This window comes from Mustela nigripes, chromosome 1 (genome assembly GCF_022355385.1).
Source record: "Mustela nigripes isolate SB6536 chromosome 1, MUSNIG.SB6536, whole genome shotgun sequence".
Lineage (NCBI taxonomy): Eukaryota > Metazoa > Chordata > Mammalia > Carnivora > Mustelidae > Mustela > Mustela nigripes.
The window spans coordinates 159,265,495-159,287,527 of NC_081557.1; the positions used below are offsets into that span (position 1 = coordinate 159,265,495).

The following is a 22,033-nucleotide window of genomic DNA, read 5'->3' on the forward strand; positions in this document are numbered from 1 at the left end:
CAACTACTTTAACAAAAATTATTAAATTTTGAATATGTCTAAAGTTTAGATATTAGGATGCCAAATTAAATTGTACAACTTAATTATTTGGTATATTACTTTCATGTTTAAGTGTTTTATCAATAATGGGGGTTTGGGAATATTACATATACATTTACCAATGACCTAAACGACAACCTAAGTGACTAGACATGAAAACAAAACAGAAACAGTGCTAAAACATTAGATGCAAATCATAGACTTCCAAGACTTCTTGGATATTCAGACAATGGGGGCTTCTTATGCTACATCGAATCAGTTTAACAGCGCTGGCTGCTGTCCACAGTGCTGCAATGTAAGTAAGAATGTATGTGTGTGAGGGTCCCTGGTCAGTAGCAGCTGTTACTAGAAGAAAGAGCAAAGCCCACTGCTAGGGTCACTAAAATGGCTGCCTGCAAGCTCAGGAGCCCAAGATGAAACTAAGTGAGACCCTGAGTTCCAGGTTTCCCAGCCATACTGCAGAAGCGACACTAATGAGTTGGTTCAGGTCACAGCTGGCCTGTTTCCCAGTCCAACATCTGGACCTGGCAGACTTAAAGTCCTCTTTACCAACATCATCTTCCCTGACCTCCATGAGTATGTCTAGATTCTATGGGACCTGCAGCTTAAAAAGTTTGGGAGGCTATGTTAAGAAGAATAATCCAAAACCATATATAAAAACTTAAGTGCAAATTATTTTATTTAAGTGGTGATGCAACATGGGGGCTTAAGTGGGTACGAGAAGAATAAATGAAAGAAGATGGGATTGGGAGGGAGACAAACCATAAGTGACTCTTAATCTCACAAAACAAACTGAGGGTTGCTGGGGGGAGGGGTTTGGGAGAAAGGGGTGGTATTATGGACATTGGGGAGGGTATGTGTTTTGGTGAGTGCTGTGAAGTGTGTAAACCTGCTGATTCACAGACCTGTACCCCTGGGGATAAAAATATATGTTTATAAAAAATAAAAAATTATATTAAAAAATTATTTTATTTAAAATGAGAAAAGAAGTAATAAAAAATTAAAAATCTGAAAAAAAAGACAAATATTACAAACATCATAAAATCCAGAAAGGTAACATTTTTTTTTTTCTCAACTGCTTGTCACACTTCCATAGTGTGTGTGTGTGTTTGTTTTTTTTTTCCTCTTTGCATTTATTCTGCTTCCCACTCTTTATGGCTCCCTAGGTGACAAAGGTCTTGCATTTAGTATGTATTTGTCTGACTTATCTCATTTCCCTGGGTTATAATAAGGGCCTATAATTGCAAGCTTGAAGTCTGTTGCCATGTTGGTCTTTGAAACATTTTCCAATGCTGTTTCCCTTTAGCTTCTTACTTCTCAGCACAGGTGCCTGGCTCTGCTGTGGATGGCATACCAGTGCTGGTCTGGTTAGTACACCTGTTAGAATGAATCACTCTTCCCCTGGTTATATGACCCAGCAGATATGATGATGGGTGTGGTTCCACGGCCACCACTGGCTTCTCCCTATCACAGCTTTACTAACTCTCTTGGCTCTACTATCACTGGCATCTCTGATCTTTCTTTACAGCAACTTGTGATATGGGGTGGGGATCTTGAATCTAAAAAAATTTTTTAGGCAGAAAAGAATAGGTGAGAACTGTAGGGTATGGGAAATAATTCTGTGTCCTTTGCTTAAATTAAAAACAACAACAACAAACAAACACTAAAAAGTTCACATTCAAAGAAGTATTCTCCTAATTTGGGAATTGTAAGATCTCTTTTCCTTTTTAATCTTTTAACACTTTCTGGCCCACTATACTAGATAAACTTCCATACATAAATCTAATGTACATGTTCTCCAAAGACTTTTTTTCTTTTCTTTTTCTTTTTTTTAAAGATTTTATTTATTTATTTGACAGAGAGAGATCACAAGTAGACAGAGAGGCAGGCAGAGAGAGAGAGAGAGGGAAGCAGGCTCCCTGCTGAGCAGAGAGCCCGATGCGGGACTCAATCCCAGGACCCTGAGATCATGACCTGAGCCGAAGGCAGCGGCTTAACCCACTGAGCCACCCAGGTGCCCAGATTTTTTTTTCTTGAAGTCACAAATATCATCTTTCATATTTGATTACTTCTAGTACACTGCATGAGAGAAAATGTTCAAATATCTTGTGCCAATTTGTATAAATCAATCTTTTTGGAACAGAATATACCTTAGTTTTCAGTCTTGTTTATGAATATATGAGCAAACCGGCACTCAAAAGGAATTCAGGCATAGGTGACCCATCTCTAAATTCAGATAAGTACCTAGTATAGAGTCCACAGGTGGAGTGATTTCCTATCTGCCTGTGTCCCCTTTTGGCAATGGGATAAATAGTCTTGCCATCATTTGATTCTAAACTGATTCTCCCACTTAGGCACTGCTTTATCAATGTTTGGGAGAATGTAAAGCTGGAAGTGAGCGACTTCCTCAGGGTGCACTGCTTTTGATGGGTTAGCTGTCAAATGCTCCATTGTCCAAATTATACCGCTACTGTAGATTTCCTGCTAAGAAACAATTTACTGTAGCATAGGGCTATCAGTCTTGTGGGCTGTGTTAGTTTTGGGGGATCAAAATCTGATTAACTTACTGCAGATAGATACACAGCAAGTTCCCACCGTTGCTTTCCCCAAATTTCCATTTACTGTATTGTTAGCAGGATATGATAATAGAAGGCCTAGACCAAAGGATTGCTAGGATAAACAGTAAGCAAGGGTGCCAAAGCTGCATGCAGTATCAAAGCCAAAGATAAGCATGAAAATAACAAATAAAAGAAGAGTAGAGGATGAAGAAAAAGAAGCTAAATCATCAGTATGTTTTCATATTTTTCTTCTTCCAAAAAAGAAGACAATATAAATTGTCTGAGATATATTACCTAGCATAATACAATATATTGGAAATATATTAAAATAGAGCATATTAAAAGTAACTTATATACATATGTTATATATATACATGTGTGTACATATATATGTTTATATATGTGTGTGTATGTGTGTGTGTGTGTATATATACATATATAAATAAAACTTTTACCAGATATCTTTTCCAAACCAATGAAGAGCTTTAAAGGGACAAGTACTCCAAACACTATGTGCATGGACTTTCTTTATTGTTGTTAAATACATAAAAAGAATGGAATGTTACAAACAAATCTCTTTTGGTGATTTAGTGTTTTCTCCTTGTAAAAACTATTCCCATATTTTAGTCATCCTCAAGATTTCTGTTTGGGAATGTTATGACCCACTTATTGCTTTACTGATTCAATACAGCAACTTAATGATGAGCCTGTTTACCTTTCTACCAGCGTATTTATATAAATACCAAACAACAGCATAACAAGGAGATTTCTGTGATGAGCAAAATGCCGAGCTCTTTACTCCTTATTCAATAGCAGGGAGCTGAATACTAGACTTAATTTAATCATCGTATTCAAGACAGGACCAAACATCAGTTCTAATATTGCATTGGTGATAATATTGACATCCATATTTGCTAACTTAATTGAAGCATGACAACCAGCTTTAATATAAACTTCCCAAGTTTTAATAAGCTGAGACAGGGACGTTCTCATTACACCAGCAAATAAGGGCACTTGTCACCCTTTCATCTTCTCCAGAAGACCCACTCACTGCCTCTTCCCATCAGGATACTCAGATTTGTCTCTGTCATCTTTCACTTAAAAAAGAGGATTCTAGGGGCACCTGGGTGGCTCAGTGGGTTAAGCCGCTGCCTTCAGCTCAGGTCATGATCTCAGGGCCCTGGGATTGAGCCCCACATCGGGCTCTCTGCTCTGCGGGGAGCCTGCTTCCTCCTCTCTCTCTCTCTCTCTGCCTGCCTGTCTGCCTACTTGTGATCTCTGTCTGTCAAATAAATAAAATCTTTAAAAAAAAAAAAAAGGATTCTATTCTTTCAGAACATTAGTCCACTCTAGTCCACTAAACACTTTCATCAATAGCATTCACTGATCTATGCCATAAAGGGTCATTTATTAAATTAGTAGCAGAGAGTGAAAAAAATGATTTGCTCTAAATGAAAGTAACTAGAACAGTATGTTTCAAACCCAAATATTTTATTATACATAAATACAACTAATTATATATATATATATATATCTCAAATATATATCTAACATATATATGCACATGTGGAAATATATACAGTTGAAATCTGTGTTCTTCAACAGGCTTTATATGAAAGCTTGTCAGTGGTAGGGCTAGGAAGAGAACTGATTTTTGTCCTAACTTTAAGCTCATCTCTGCCTGCTCTTCAACTTCATGTAGGAAATATTTCTTGAATAAGTATGTACTAGGTTCTGTGCTCGGGCTTGCAAATACAGTGTGCATATAAATAGTCTCTGTCCTTAAAGATTCACTGTATAATAAAGCAAAATGAAGAAATAAATAAAGAAAATAATAATAAAGAAATAAATAATAAAGAAAAATGATTACAAATACAGGAATAATAGATAGCAGTAAAAAGCAAAGAGAATAAATTGTGCCTGCAAGGGAGGAGGTCAGAAGAGAGTATATTTTAGCAGAATTTTGACAGACAACCTGGTTAGGTGGGCAAGTGGGTAAAAGGCACGTTATACACTTGCCATGTTACAGAAACAAGACGCAAGAGAGCAGCTGTGAAGAAGCAGAGGAAGTATGGTAGAGCAGGAACACAGGTCACCTGTATATGAGTATGGATAAAGGGTGGAGAGATGGTAAGGGCCTGGCAGGTAGGAGCAAGAAACTTGAATGAATCCTGGCAAGAAGCCATTAAAGAGTTTCTCAGGAAATAGTAACAAGTCCCAATTTCCATGTAAAAACGATTACTCCATACCCTACACCCCAGCAATTGCACTACTAGGTATTTACCCCAAAGATACAAATGTAGTTATCTGAAGGGGCATCTGCACCCCAATATTTATAGCAGCAATGTCCACAATAGCTAAACTATGAAAAGAGCCCACATGTCCATAGGTAGATGAGTGGATAAGAAGATACAGGGTGTCCTCCTCCCTCTCTCTCTGCCTGCCTCTCTGCCTACTTGTGATCTCTATCTGTCAAATAAATAAAATCTTAAAAAAAAAAAAAAGGAAGATACGGTGTGTGTGTGTGTGTGTTTGTGTGTGTAAAATGTATATATACACACATAGGAATATTATACAGCCATCAAAAAATGAAATCTTGCCACTTACAAAGACATGGCTAGAACCAGAGGGTATTATGCTGAGAGAAATAAGTCAATAAGGGAAAGAAAATTATCGTATGATCTCACTGATACGTGGAATTTAAGAAACAAAGCAGAGGATAATAGGGGAAGAGAGGAAAAAATAAAACAGGACAACATCAGAGAGGGAGACAAACAGTAAAAGACTCTTAATCATAGTAAACAAACAGGATTACTAGAGGGGAGGGAGTAGAAGGATGGGTAACTGGGTGATGGACATTAAGGATGGCATGTGATGTGATGAGCACTGTGTGTTATATAAGCCTGATGAATCACTGACCTCTGTCTCAGAAACCAAAAATACATTATATGTTAATCAAGTGAATTTGAATAAAAAAGGTTTAAAAATAAAATGTATCCATTGAGCAAAAAATAAAAATAAAAATAATTACTCCCGTAGCTGTGTGGAAAAGGAATTTGAAGAGGTAAAGGCAGAAAAGGAGATGAGTAGACACAAGAACATTGCAAATCTGGTGATATTACAGACCTGTACCCAAACTCTGGATTTAGAAAAGATGAGAAAGAAAATCTAAAAGACCCTTCAAGGCTCAGTTGAGAAGGTGAGGTCTTTGGTTGGGTATGGGTAACTGAGGAGAAGGATTAGTTAAGAATGAAGCATCTGACTTGGCTGACTGGTGCAACCAATAAAAGAGTTTTAAAAGGGGGAGAAGGAGGATGAGTTCCCTCATGTTACATCTATGCCCAGATGGAGGACTGGAGCCGTTTTGGCACCAGCAGTGGGAGATCTCCCAGAGTGAGGTGAAATGTCTTCAACCGCTGGAACAAGTACCGATTCCCTATTTATATCATCTATTCCCTCAGTGCTTTGTAATTAGAGATAAAAAGAACTTTCCTCCTCATAAAGCCCTCATTTTATTTCAAACATGCTTTGGAAATACAACTGTGCTTTTTAATGATTTTTTTCTCTATTGGACAGATATGTTGAATCGCTCATATTATAAAAAATGGCAGATTGCAATTTGTAAAGAGAACATTCAATGCTGGACTGCTCATTTTCATTTTATTCTTGTAAAGAATTTATATTTTCATTAAAATTCATTTTTATCATCACTAAACAAGTAAGAACTAAAGCCAAAGGATTTTTAATGATATTTCATAGAACTATAAAACATAGAAGGTTTATAATAGCACAGGGTATCATATTCTAGGTTTCTGCAATTAAACGTGTCCGAAGTTTCAATTTTTATTGATAGCACTGAATGGAGTTGATGGTTCTTACACTTAAATGAGGAAACAAAAATGTCCTCATTAGCTTGCAAATCTTTGAATTACAACAAAGTCATTATTTCAGCTGATGGCTAGCCACACTTGACCTCCAGTGCTGGCCACTGGCTGACAGTCCAGCCCCATGATGACAACTTCCACTAGGCAGCCTTCCCGGATGTCCCCGTTGAACCTCAAATTACCCATGTTAAGAGATGCACCTCCTCAGTTTTGTTTTCTACTTATCTTTTTGAGCTCTGATAGGTTCAGAATTCTTTTATTTGGCTATCTTTTGGTAATGAGATGAGAAAAAAAAATAAGCTCTATTAGGATGACCATTGTTGCAAAAGCTGAAATCTAAAAGTTGCTCAGAGCTAAAGCACACTGATACAAAGTTAAAACACCAAAAAACCCTCAGTCCTCTCTAAACAACATCTAACATTCTCTCTCTATAAAGCTTCTGATTATGGTGTCACTGTTATTGCTGGTACCTATTCTGAAATCTGTCTTGACTCATTCTGATCATCCATCAGAACCTGCAGTGTGTCTTCCTATAATTTCTCTAATGTTTCTCCCACGTATTTCTTCAACCATCCCCTCCCCGTCCACACAGCTCATTCTTGTATTATTACAACGAATTTCTAGCTGGTCTCTCACACCACTATTATGCCTCCATACAGTTTCTGCAGATACTCTTAGCTACACATTCACATGTACACATTTTTTCAGTCTTATCTTCTTTACTACAACAGCACAGCTGCATGGTTTGGATATCTGTGCCTTTGATTTTTCTGAAGTCCTCTGTGCTTCTCTATCTACTGCCTGCTTATCCTTTGAGATGCAGATGATTTCTCAGTCTCCCTGATGCTGATGTTCTCCCTAGCAAATACAGACAAACTTCTGCAGACTTGTGATTTGCTAGTCTGTCTTGAGGATAAGATGTTGACGGTCTGAGATATCGTGGCCACATCCTTGTCTTGCTGGGAAGGAAAGATGCTGGACCTGTTCTCACTCTCTACCAAAAAGGCCCTTGTCTTGTGCTCCACTTGTGCTTAATTTAATGTGGTCAAGTACTTTTTTTTTTCTCTAGGAGGATCTTCTTGTGGGTCTTTATGGATAGTCATATGGCTTATAATACAAGATTAGAAACCTATACAAGATGTCAACAAAATACAGGGTACATGTATGGCAATGCTTACACAAGTATAAACTCTGGTTTTCTACATATGCTATTCTTTCCTTCCTCACATAAATAAAATACGAGATTTAAAAGATATATAAATTCGAATCTGGATGAAAAAATATGTGTATTAGCTCATAAATAATAGTTTAAAATATATTTATGTTTTATGACCCTGTGTCCTATTTGTTTGAATTCAATACATTTAAGAATAAACAGCCATATCTCAAATAAAATATCCTGACATTTCTAATTTTGTGCCAATTTCTGACCTAGTTCTACTTTTAAAATGTAAAAAAAGGAAGTGCTCTGAAATTCCATCCACATGCAGTGCTAACAACTCAATATTAATGGTTTTAAAAGTAATGTCAAGTATTTTTAAAATCCTGTGTTTCTGTCCTGGTTGACCCAAATACAAACCTCTGTAACTAGCTTTGTTAAAGGACAAAGTAAGATTTTTTTTGGGGGGGGGAGGCTGTGATAATGTATCTTAAACATCAGTTCAGTGTAGGTTTTTACTTAGCTGACAAAGATCTCCTTCCTAAAATATTTCTACTTATAACAACCAGATTATGTCATGGAGTTTGCAGTTTAGTGGATACTGTCTAAATGACAGACTGCTTCCCAAAAGTATGCTAAAGATTTCCAAGCCATATTTCCAAGGCAGTTAGGTAGATAAGAAAGGCCCATAAGAACTGTGTTCAAGAGATGGATAGTTCTACATTTGTTCCAGAGGGATATCTCTCACATTCAATGAGTAAGCACATTTGCTTTAATACTGAAAATTACCTACCAGAGATGATCTATTTTTATGCAAACACTATAAACATTACACATGTCACATTAATAACAATCACACAGAAAAGGGATCTGAGAAATAGGAGTCTAGGAACATGAAGAATAATGTAAATTAAAAAAACAACCAACAACAACAATTATAAGACAGCAAAAAAGTACAGTAATTTACCAATCTGGCACTACATAAAAGTAGCAAATGTACTTTATGAGGTTTATCTTTGCTATTATTTTCAGAACATAAAACCATACCTTGATTACAAGTCTGATCTATTATTCACAGAATCGTTTTAGAGAATTTGTTTATAAAGTATCATTGCAAAACAGATGCAAATTAGTTATCTTGGAACAGGTAGGAAAAGCACAGTTCTCATACAACTGATCAACAATTCCTTTTGCTTCTTCACAGAAAGACCCTGCACACTAATTAAAAGAAAAAGAAATAGGGGACCTGGCTGGCTCAGTCAGAAGCTTGTGATTCTTGATCTCCAGGTCGTGAGTTCAAGCCCCACGTTGGGAATAGCATTTACTAAAAAATAAATAAATAAACTTAAAAAAAAAAGAAACAAGCAATAAACAAAAAATGAAACTGGACTTGGGGCCTCTGACTCCCCACTGTTCAGGTTTCTACACTTTGACTTTACTTCACCATAGTCATGTAGGGCATTTGCTTTTTCTTTTCTTAACTTTTGGAGATGGAATTAAAGTATGGCAATGCCTACAGTTCTAACAGTCTTGTATAAGAACAATTCATATTCTGAGTACTGACTCTGTGCCAGACATAGGGCTGAGGATGAGGATATATTCTCATTTAATTCTTTAACATCTCTATTAAGTAGGTCTTATTCCTAGCTCTATTCTAGAATGAGGAAACAGATTTGAAAAGCTAAAGTAATTTTGCATAAATTCATGTAATTTATAAGTGGTGAAAACATGATATAAATATAGCCAGTCTCCTGAACCATGCTTTCAATTTCTTTGCTATACTATCTCTCTCTAGGGCCCAGGACACTTGTCTTTTTTTTTTTAATTAATGGTAACAAATAAGCATGTATGTTAGATAAAGAAGTATTTTCTAGAATCTGCCAGTTAAGACTCCATCATGCAACTGAACATTTTTTTTTTTTTCTAAAAATGTTTTGCCAGGTAAAGAAAATGTTGCAAAAAGCTGCCCTAAGCATATTCCACAGATCTCCCAGTTGGCAATTTGATAGGCCTGTTATTATTCAAACACACTTGTCCTTAACTGTACTAGAGCAATCAAGTGAAACAAAGCAGGTTACACTGAAAGTACTTATAAAGCTGGGCACACGGTGATACAAACCCACAAAGCATTCAAAGCTGTTGGAAAGGAAATCTGGTCAATTCAAATACTAAAAACCACAGTTAAGGCAATTTCCCAACATTTATCTTCCCATCAGTTCTTATAATGGATGTTTTACTACTTGGTTTGAAAAGAAAAATCCAAGTATTTACTACAGAAGGTATATGAAAGATGTTTGCATAATAAAATAAAGCATTAGTCAATGAAATGAGATAAAGCAGATTGTTAGATGGATTTTTGCCCCCCTTTTCTCCCACGTACATAGGGATAAGCTAAAACATGAGCTTACACCGTCTTCTAGAACTGTGCTGTCCTACACAATAGCCGCTAGCCACACGAGGCTATTAGGCCCTTGAAATCTGGCTAAACAATTGATGAAGTGAATTTTATTTTATTTTATTTTTTTTTGATGAAGTGAATTTTAAATTTGTATTTATATTAATTCATTTAAATTTAAAAAATTGGTTGATGTTCAATTCAGTTATTTAAAAATTTTTAAGTATCTTTAGTGTAACTCAGGTAAATAAATTTACTTTTTCAAATGCAAATTCTATGAAATCAAATACTGATCATGTATTTCCAATGAAAATTTAGCATCTGAGTTGAGATGTGCTGTGAATATAAAATACACACTGGGTTTCAAAAACATTAAGAAGAGAATGTTAAATATCTCATTAATAGTTTTAAAATATTGATTACATGTTAAAAAATTTTAAATATACTGAGTTGAAAATAATGTGAAGATTAATTTTACCTGATGCTTTTTTTTTGAAGTGTAGTTATAACAAAATTTAAAATTACATATGCAGTGCCCATTATAACTCTATTCGATATGATTCTAGATAGTTTCATTGTTTTAGAATTTGAAAGTTCACTGCTTGTCTTGAAAATAGTTTAAAAGTATACCCCAAAACTTATGAAAATGACAATATTATCCCTTAGTCATAATTTCCATTCCTGTTCTTGGACAATAAGAAGTAACATTCTGATTCTTTATTAAGTAGACTCAGCAAAAGATAAATCACTCAAAAGGAACACAGAGATTCTTTGGGGGTGCTTACTCATTCCATTTCTCTAGATACCACTGGTGGGTTAAAACCAGGATTTGGTAAATGACTAGCTGAAAACTGGCCAGATGATTTATGCAAGGTACACTTCTAACAGATTCCAAAACAGGCACACTCTCCAGAACTTCTAAACAGGGGAGTTTGCAACTAAAGAAATATACAGCATTCTCATTCTTGGCTTCCAAATTTTCAAAGAGATAGCTACCACCTTAAGCTTCTTACTGATCCCAGTGGTATTTATCCTTTGGATTACCCTCTAAAACTAAATAAATGTAAAACAAACAAATAAACATACAAGTAAACAAATAAGATGGCTAAGTGTGTCCAGAAATCTGAATTGAGGGCCAAGTCCTATGTGACAGAGAGGAAAGGTCCCTACCTCCCTCTGGACCTTACCCCCTTTAATCAAGGAGAAATCTGAGATGAAAAGAGGCTAAGAGGCCTCCAAATTGACACAGATTTAGAAACGCAGTAGCCTGGGACTACAACTAATCTAAATTATTTTCCCGTATATTATACTGATTGTCATTTTCTGACAGTTGCAGAAATTATGCTGAACAATTTTCATATATTAAATCATTTACAAAAGATGGGCTAGACAGACAACTGTCATTTCTTGTCTAATATATCTAGCACTTTTTAGACTCATTAGACTCATGTCTAATATATCTAGCACTTTTTCTTTTTCTTTCCCTGCCAATTCAGTAATTTTAAATGTAAACTCTTGGAACTTGGTGAGAATTCTATTAAAGAGAGACAAAATGTATTTACTGGATAGTGTCATAGCTATTTTGATGATAAATCTCTTAACTTTTTTCAGCTATGACACTGTACAAATTATGAAATGAGCCATGTTCTTTTTGTGGGGAAATAGATATTTTTGGATAGATTCTCATTATTTTTTAATGTAGGTTGAAAAATAAATTAGGATTTTTTTAACAGAAATATATCTTTGAGGCCTAAAAGAACTAAATAGCTTAAAAATTTACTCAATTCTCAACCAAGAACTCTTTCCTCCCAGAAACTTGGTTCATTATTGAGTAATTAATAGTTATTTCTTCTGTGAGTCAGTAGAAAACAATTACATAACAGATAACACTTTAAGGCCAAGAGAAAACATTCCAGTTAAAATGATTAGTCATTAATTAGTCTAAAATGTTACAATTTTTTGGCATAATTTAAACAATTGGCAAAGCAATTTTAAAAAGTGAATTATATAAACACTTTACTAAAAGACTACTGTAGAAATCTTGGCAGCGCAAAATGATTTAAAGTGTCACAAGATGGAAAATAAGAGAATTTTAATTTATCAGATGTTTTATAAACCAATTCAGCTAAACATATATTACTGGTTCAGAAGGACAGAAGTGAGGCCATATTGATTTAACTGTGACTATCTAAAAGTAAAAATCTCCCAGGAGACTATAAATAAGAAATATACAGCATACATTCCCTCAGGGAAATTCCTTCAGATCAGCATGCGCAGTATTAGATGTCCACAAATGCACCCTTTAACCTGGACACAAAAGAGAAAAGAAACAGAAGGGATTTCTACCCTTGGGGGAAAATCGTAGCCATTGGCTTAAATTTACTGTGTTCTGTTCTGCTAAGTGTCACTTCATGATCCAGTGCAAGGTGGGGGTAGGACGGATGGAGAAGTGAGATGCTGCAGAGGGAATCTCAACGTCACGTCTGTGGACTGCAACGTGCCCTTGCCCCCAAGTGTGTTAGAAGTTCTTCTTTTAAAGAGGTCATAGGGTAAAATGCAAAAGGTTGAGTAAATGTAAGTAATTTGAATTGTCCAAGCTGGAACCTTTGTGACCAGATCATCCTAGCTGGCCGTAGAGCACTGTTAAAGGAATCAATGGGTAAATAACAAGAAAGGAGGTAAGAGACTACTGCAAAATGCTCATAGAGCACATGCTACCTGGGCTGGACTGATAATCCACAAGGCTTTTATTCTATTTTAAGGTTCTCCTGGAGTATTTTCTAAATTAGAATCATCCAAACTGACTCTCTGGGCTTAATCAGAAGTTCTACTGAGTACCATTAACATTTCCAAATATTTAATTTTTTTCTTCTAAATATTGAATGAGGATATTATTTCTACAGTCTAATTACCAAACTTTCACCTCTGAAATATGGACATGGGTGTAGTTTTACCAGGTTTATGTGGAGAATATTCAGCATGCTGATATTTCCTTCCTGTGACCATTTATTCATTTGAAATTAAAAACCAAGAATGGGCATATTTTATTATAGCCAGCTATTCCATAAATTACAGAGTTGCTTGTTTTAAAAACAGAATTCAAAAAGCAATTCTTACACTATCTGCTTTTTTCAAGATAGCTTACTCTATGTCTCTCCTTTAGGCATCAACCCTGGAAGACAGTTTTGAATGTAAATAAGACTAAAGTTATTGGGTGTCTGGGTGGCTCAGTGGGTTAAAGTCTCTGCCTTCGACTCAGGTCATGATCTCAGGGTCCTGGGATCGAGTCCCACATCGGGCTCTCTGCTCTGCAGGGAGCCTGCTTCCTCCTCCTGTCTCTCTCTCTGCCTACCTCTCTGCCTACTTGTGATCTCTGTCTGTCAAATAAATACATAAAATCTTCAAAGAAAAAAAGAAGACCAAAGTTATGATAATGGTGCGTAGCTTTGAAAACCTATGCTCTGATAGTTTTATTAAGAAACAGAAAAACAAATGAAGATGTCTGGCTGGGTAGCTAAGGACATCTTATCTACAGACCTGCACTGAGTACTATTAATGCACTGCCCTTCATCGTGCTCTTGATGTACAGAAGTTCATACTCCGATACCACAAAATAAATCTACTATTTTCTGCAGTATTGCTACTCCATTTGTGTTATTTTAAGAATGAGCCAAGCTTGACTTCTGTACCCGGCTGCTTTCTAGCTATCTAACGGAGACTCGTTTCCCCTCCTGAAGCTTCATGAATAATTTGTGAAGGCAACTTCAATCCTACTAAAGCAATTTTTGAAAGGCAGTAATGAAATCCCACAGACTGGGGGAGCTAACAGTGCCATTTGCCCCTCGTCGCACCATGAAAAAAATGTCTCTAGTCGGAAAACCCCTCGTGGTGGAATAGGGATTGACCTACCCTGACTGCCAAAGGATGAAAATGGTAAGTTAAATTAAAGAAATAAATAATGTAAGGAAACAGAGTTCACTTTAGCAGCAAACGATAACGTAACCTGTATTTTTTTCTGTTGACTTCCAGAGACAGGTGAGGAGTTAGGACTGAAAAGTTCAATGGTGGGACAAATGCCTCCCCAAGGATTTGTTTACATAAATCAATTTTATGTTTTACATTAAAAAAAATAGTCATAATTTTGAGAAGGTATTTGCTTATGTATTTATATACATAAATACATAAGCAAATACCTATATATATGTATATATATATATATATATATATATATATATATATATATATATATTTCCTCATCTGTCATTATCTGGGATTATTTTTATCCTTTGTTAGGGTTATCCCACTGTTTGCCAGAAAGTACGCTCTGCAGCAAGATGCTCATTTCACAGCAATTCAGCAGCACGAGCAGCCCTAGAAGAATTGATGAAAAAATGGAATAGGAATTGAGGGGAAAAAAAAAACAACAACACCTCGCTCTCTTCTATTACTGACACCTAAAACAACAGGCTGTGAAAATGGTTTCATTAAAAAATAACAAGCTTATCCTCACCAGGGGATAGATCAGGGCAAACTGAATCAAAAATTCCTCAATCATTGCTCAAGTAGGTCAACTAGAATTAATTCAAAGGGCAAAGACTCACAGTGAGCCCCCTATTTCCCACCAGTCTGCTTCTTTAGCCCTCCTCCCTGGCCAAGAGGTAAACAGTTTGAAGGAGCCCTCCAGGATGGGCAGGTCTTTTGGCCAGGTCTTTCTTTGCATCACTATAAAAGTGGCCCCTCTGACTCTTAACTCTAGAGAACAAACAGATGGTTACCAGAGGGGAGGGGGATGGGGGAATGAGTGAAATGGTAAAGGGAATTAGGAACTCACTTATCATGGAAATGAGCACTGAGTAATATATAGAATTGTTGAATCACTGCATTGTAAACCTATAACTAATATAACACTGTATGTTAACTATACTGGAATTAAAAAAAAAAAAAAAGTGCCCCCTTGGCTTGTAGACTATTTGAGCTCTGTAAATTGTCTACTTTGAAATGCTAAGAGACTGCTAATTAGAGCCAAAGTTATTTGCCCTTTAGCAATGGTCCTGTGTGTGTGTGTGTGTGTGTGTGTGTGTGTGTGTGTGTGTGTTTTAATGTTTTTTACCTTACTTTTCCAATAAAAGCCATTAATTCAGTTGGGTGGTTAAATGCTGGTCTTCATCATGGTGAAGCTATCTTGGTTTCCTCTAAGACCCAAGGATATAACCCAAGGATATAGCTCTCCCAAAGCACGCCTTCGCTCTTCTGCTGGCATTGCAAAGCTAAGCAACTCCCTTCTTAAATAAAATGCAGCATGCTGGTCTAAAGAAAACACAGTTCTCATTGTACTGACTGAAGGTTACAGTCCTAGTTTTGCTCTTCAAACCATCTCAATTCATCCTATGCAAAGCAAATCAGAAGTTTCCTGAGGGCCCAGGGATTTACCATAAAGGTCCACTGCTTCTATGAGAGACTGACAAGATAATTTGGAAGGCCAAGACACTGTAAAATGTAGAATAGCCTTGTTCAAAAAATATTAAAAATTTCAAGAAAGCAGCAGCAGCACATTAAACTAAGCTCGGGGACTCCCAAGGGCCACAGGGCCTCCTGGCGCACACCTGGGAATCACTGTCTCTGCTTCCACTGCGCTGGAAGAAGCATGGTGGCAATTGGAGAGCAGGAGTTTCTCTGACTTCATCATGAAGGAACCTCTGCATCTTTTTAATAATCAGCCCCTGCGGTATGAGACATAGGAAATAACATGCAGACTATGATAGATAACTGATAACCAGGACAAGGAATTTCAACGTAGGATAAACCCACACAATATTAATCTTGGGGTCTGTGCCTTTAGGACCTCGGGAAGCTTCAGAGGAGCCTTCTACTGCATAGAAAACATGTGCTGCCCCAACCAGAACACTTGGGTTCAGGGTCTGGTGCTCATTAACCAGCTATGTGGTCTTGTGTAAGTTATTCCCGCTCTCTGGATCTCCTTTTTCTCACTTGTAAAATCAAAGTGCTGGATACATGACCCCGAGGGTCCCAGGAATATTTACTAAATCTCTGCGATGAGAAAAAACAGAGATGGCCTATATTTTCTTTTCTCAAAGAGGGAAACATCTCTATTTTTAATGGGCATTTAAATTTTCTAGAAGGATGATGATGATGGTGGTGGTGATGATGATGATGGCGATGGCACAATATGCTAAGCTCTGTTTAAGTACTTTACATGTTACACTTGACTAATTTAGTTTACATTTAGCTCATCTAATTTTCCTGAACACTTTATGAAATAGGGACTAAAATTATGCTTATTATATAGGTAAGGGAGTTGAGGTCCAAAAGGCTTAAAGACATTGATATGTACTAAGTGTCTACCATGTGCTAGGATCTATGGCAGAGCCCATGGGATCAATGCATTCAGGCTTAGGGAAGCCAGGAGCCTGAGCACCAGAGAAGGACAAGAGAGAAAACAAAGGCACAAAGTCGTGTGTGTGTTGTCTGGGAGCCCCAAGAAAGAATAGGATACAGAAAGGAAAAGTAGGAGTTTGACAAGGAGAAAGTAAGAAGAATTATCCTGAACACAAAATAGATTCCATTCATGTTTCTGAGAAACACGTGCTTTACGCAAAATGAGAAAGTTTAACCAATTCCAAGGTTAATAAAATGATGCATTTACACCTTTGTCAATCTGTTATATATTTTCAACTAAGCAAGAATGGATATGAGAACTCACATTTGTTTTTCTTCCACCAAATGATTTTTAAATAGTAACATTAGAGAAAGGTTAATAAGAAAACACTTAAGCACCTATAGGAATTAATTAATTATACCCTAGATGAAGAATCTGTTTCTTTATATCCCTGATCTTTTATTAGATATTATAATAACAATTAGTTTTCAAATAAATACCAAGTATATCCTTCCCAAATAGAAAAAAAAAAGTATTTTGGGCAGAATATACTGTGAATAGAAAGTTAAGTAGCTCTTTTGATGTATTTTGTCTGTGTTACTAGTTGCCCAGGACATAAATGTACCCAGTGGGGCCAGTATCATCCTTAAAACTCAGTTCCTTGGACAAATGTCCATATATGGAAGAAATAATGTATGAGTTTTTACTGCCTTTCAAAATTTTAGACATAGACCTCAGGGAATAAAGCACATTTAAATTAGCTGTGCAAAGCAGAATAGAGATCATCTCATTGTACAACATCAAGACAACTATCAAAATCATTTCCTTAAAACTCTCATCTATATTTTAGAGCCGCAGTATTATTAATTGTCTGCATCCCGCTCCATCTTCATAATTCACTGTGTCCACTTCTACATCTGTTTCATAAAATTGGCATCTTTATTGTACCCTTGGGACACAATTTCCCAATAAGAACTAGCCAAATGTAGCTTTTTTTTTTTTTTTCCTTTTTGCTTCCTATGTAAAATGCTACAGAGGATAACATACATCCTTGCTCTCAGAGGGCAGGAAGAAAATTTAGATAGGTAACCATATGCAAATTGAAACAAAGAGTTTCATGACTATAATCAAAACCATTTGCCTGGGTCAACAAAATGATGTGGGTAATCAAAAGAAATTATTTCCCCAGAATTTTAATGAAAGGTATCCTGTACTTCTGAGTAATTGGATCTATTCTGCATTTTACTCTAGTTGCAACCAAGAAACCATCATCCCCAAGAGCGACACCAGTCCTGCCCAATTCTGGTCGCCATTCTCTGCAAACTGTCCACTAAATTAGTGAGAATAATAGCTGCAATTCAGAAGTCTAACTTCATTTAATCACTCATTATTCATTCATTCAGCAATTATTTGAGTGTCAGCTAAGCAACAGGCAATCCATAATGTTCTACCGGAGCAGAGAATTCCCCCTATTGAGTATTTGGATCACTCTAACTATTGTTGACTTGTTAGAACTGTCCATCTGAAAATAAAAGCTTGCATTTTAATTACTAGTTTAGACAAAGCAATAAATATACACCTCCTGTTTCTTGTTTCTGTTGCATATTACATACTTCTAGAAGACAATAGGGTATTGATTTTCAACCACAAGTAAACAAGGCATCTGGACTTTGTCTTAATGAGATAAAGTTTAGTCTGTGCTTTCTCAGTGGGATGGTTTTTGCTATTTAATTGGTAGCAAAAAACTTCAGCAGCGTGTCCTTTTTCTGCCAACAGTGAATTCAATGTGGGAATGAGGTTGCTGCAAAAGGCTTTCAGATATAAATGCAGCTTTAGAACTAATTAGATAAAAATCACTGGAAAAATACTGGTTATTACTTGTGCAGAAACTGAAAATGCTGTTTTACTCCATGAATTCCCTGAATAACACAGGAAAAATAAGAGTGCTTCACTGGAATTTTCCAAAATAAGGTCAATTTACTTTTAACATACTATTTATATCAAAGGTCTCTTTAGTATCCTAGACAAAATTAGGATAACAAATATGAAAAGAAGTGTATTACCTGCCATGTTATGTTCCTAAAATAAAAATGTTATCACTAAAAAATAAGAAAGAAAAGCAATGCAAGACACAAAAATTACCAGGCCAAAAACAATATTCTAAAAATGTTAACTGAGACATCATTAAGTACCAATTACTTTGACTTAAGCAGGGCCTTACCCAGACTACCAAGGAAACCTTGTCAACAATTTCACAAAAAAAGTACTGGGGTGCATACAGCAGGTGAGAACCCTTCCAAGCTACTGAGGATTAAAAAGAAAAAAATGCAAAATATTTTTTCTCCATTAGTGTTTTCAAATCAGATCATGCCACTTCCCTGCTGAAAATCCCTCAGTGGATTCCCACTGCATTTAGGATAAATGTAAAATCTTCAACATGGTCTGTAGCTCCATTCTACCTCTCCATCTTCACCTGCCAACACTGCATCTCTTACAGGTACACTAGACTTCTTCCAGTCTCTCAGACAGGCTTAGTCTTTCCTGCCACAGGGCCTTTGAACTTACATTTTCCATACCTAAAATTTCCTTTCTTCCTTCCCAGATAGCTATGAGGCATCCTCTAGGTGGTCAAATGACACTTCTTTAGGGAAAGATGCATATCAAATCTAGAGTACATTTTTGTTGTTATCCTCTCTAACATCCAAGTGGGTTTCCTTCATTAAACTTTTTTCTTAACCCTCCTCCTTCACAGTACTTCTTAGGAACTACAATTATATATGGGAGTAGGATTTTTGTTTGTCTTTAATATATTAGCCTTCCCTATTAGGTATATATTCCTCCACTATAGACCCTCTGTCTCCATTGTCTATCTGTAGCATGATGTCTCCATATATTCACATATATTTCCCAAAATAAAAGTTAACTTTTCAGTCATTGGTCTTGGTTCCTAACATTGCTATGATAAAAGTAACCAATCTTTTACATATAAATAAACTGTAATAGACAAAATAGGAAGCATACCCTAAGCGAATCCCAGTGAGTTGTATCCTTGAGTACAGAAGAAAGCTGTGACTTGCTTCTATATGATAGCATATGGTGAAGGGGATGGAATGTCACTCCCATGATTAGGTTACATGATTTAAGCCTCTGTCTTAGCAGGTAGAGACTCCCTACATTGGCTTCGATGAAACCGGCTGCCATGGTCTGAGAGGGGCATACAGCAAGTGGCTATAGGGAGACTGGAGGAATTCAGGACAGACTTCACCAACAGCAGCAAGAAAATGTGGCCCTTAGTGCTACAGCCATAAGCAAATGAATTATTCCTACCGCCTGATGGAGCCAAGTGGATCTTTCCCCCCTCTCCCCACTTCTGGCACTGACCCCATTGAGCTTCTGATGAGAACACACACCTGGACTGCAGTCTGGTGAAACCCTGAGCAGAAAATTCAGGTAAGCCACGATTTGACCACAAGATAATACATGGGTGCTTTTTAAAGCAGCTAATTATGCGGTAATTTGTTATATAGCAATAGAAAACTAACCCAACTGCTAAACTGGGTCACCTCCAAAGCCAAATTGCCATCAAATGCCTTTTTCTTCTTTTTTATTCTGATTTTATCAACTGAGTTTTGGATGGTAGGGTGTTTTATTTTCCTCCTTCTTCTTCTTTTTCTTTCTTTCTTTCTTTTTTTATGACTTTACTCACTAAAAAAAAAAAAAACCAAAAAACAAAAAAAACAAATCGTCTCCCCTGTTAAGATGGAATTTTAGAAGGTTTTTTTTTTTCCCTTTTTGACATACCTAAAGAGTTTTAATTTGTTCATAAACTAAGTGCCTACCATGTGCACTGCAGGATGTGTAATTTGGTGTATGATTTTGGGGGGGGGGGATTGAAGCTATTGGGTAAAACATAAAGTCCAACAATATAATATGGACCAAATAATAATACAAAGAACTCAACATACACATTTAGTACCTTTCATGATGTTTTTATTCCGGCCTCATCCCTCAGAGGCTGGGGTGGAGTCACTGCTGGGCTCAAGGACAGAATAAGCAGGAAGGGTCCAAGAACAGTGAGGTTGATTGGACCTGAGCTCTTACGGTGTCTGATATTCTCTACTCCCATATGAGTCCAGAAACTGTATTTTGTTCACCTGTACATTCCCCAGATGAACAGATGACATTCAAGGAATACTAATTTTTAATTTAAAGCCCTAAAGATATCAAATAATATGATCCACATGTCCAGGACATGTCTTGAAAGTGGTCTTATGTTGGTTCTTAAAGATGTAGACAACTGCGATTATTAGCAGAGAATGGAGGAAAACTCTTCACCTGTCTTTCTGCAAGTTCAGGTATGATTTATCTAGCCTTTTCCCAAAAGTTGTTTCTAAAAATGTATCACTTGCAGTTTTATTCATTTTGTGACATGTAATGCTACTAATGCAATATCTTCATTTAATTTTATTTCCACGTACTTGTAATTTTGTTCCAGAATGCTTTCTAATCAATACCATTATGCCAGTTAAAGAGATCATCTATGTTTCACTAAGCTGGTTATAATTTTTAAATGACTCCTACCCCTGTATAACATCTGTCAGATGTGCGTTTCCAGGTTTCTGTCTTCTGCTGAGCCTGCTGTCCTGGCACCCTGGAGGCCTCAACGTGGAAGGAAGAGCTCTGGGTATGGACAAAGAAGACCTGTGTTTAAGTCTGAGCCCTGTGATCAAGCACACTTCTCTCAGGGACTTATTTTGTATAAAGGGCATAATCATTCTCCATTTGTTTATTTCTTGAAGAGCTGCTTAGCCTTAAGGGGAATAAAAGTGCATGCAAATGGTTCTTCCTGTTTTGATCACAAAAGTCCAGGAGGGGAGAGGAATAAATAGATAATCTCAGAGGGTCTTAAAGGGTCATAGTACCTAACTGTTCCAAGGTGGTTTTAAGGACAAAGATAATATATACAAAATGATTTGCAAACCATAAAAACCTTCTATCACCATATAACTATAGCGTAACAAATATTTACTATTTCATGACTGTACCCTATGTTATCCTACTATCCAGTTCAGTGAGGCTACTTGTTTAGCTTATTAACTCCACTTAGCTAAATCTTTCTAAACCTATTTGAAATTCTGGCTTCTTGGCAGCAGAGCCTCTAGAATTCCTCAGACTACAGAGATTTCTCCTTTCTTCCAAAGTTAGAAACAAATTTAAAATCTCTTTGAGACATTTCTTCTGTGATCCTAACACTGATTACATTTGGGTTCTTTACTCTTTTCATATATTAAAATACACTGTAAGGGATGTCTGGGTGGCTCAGCTGGCTAAGCGGTCATGAGGTCACGATCCCAGGGTCCTAGGATTGAGTCCCGCATCGGGTGCCCTGCTCAGCGGGGAGTCTGCTTGCTTCCCATTCTCCCCTCTTCCCCTCCCCCCCACTGCTTGTGCTCTCTCTCACACTCTCTCTGTCTTTCAAATAAATAAATAAAATCTTTTTAAAAAATTTAAAATTTAAAAAACAAAATACACGGTAAGGCATTTAAATGTAAGTTTTCAACTTGGTGAGGCTAAATTTCTTCTTTGCAGAGGAGCATGTCA

The 22,033-nt window shown here is 36.6% G+C and overlaps 1 protein-coding gene across 2 annotated transcripts in view; it reads right to left on the reverse strand.

Moving 5' to 3' along the window:
* The window catches only part of UNC5C (unc-5 netrin receptor C), a 362,738-nt gene that overhangs the window by 201,573 nt on the left and 139,132 nt on the right, over positions 1-22,033 (reverse strand). The window lies entirely within an intron of this gene.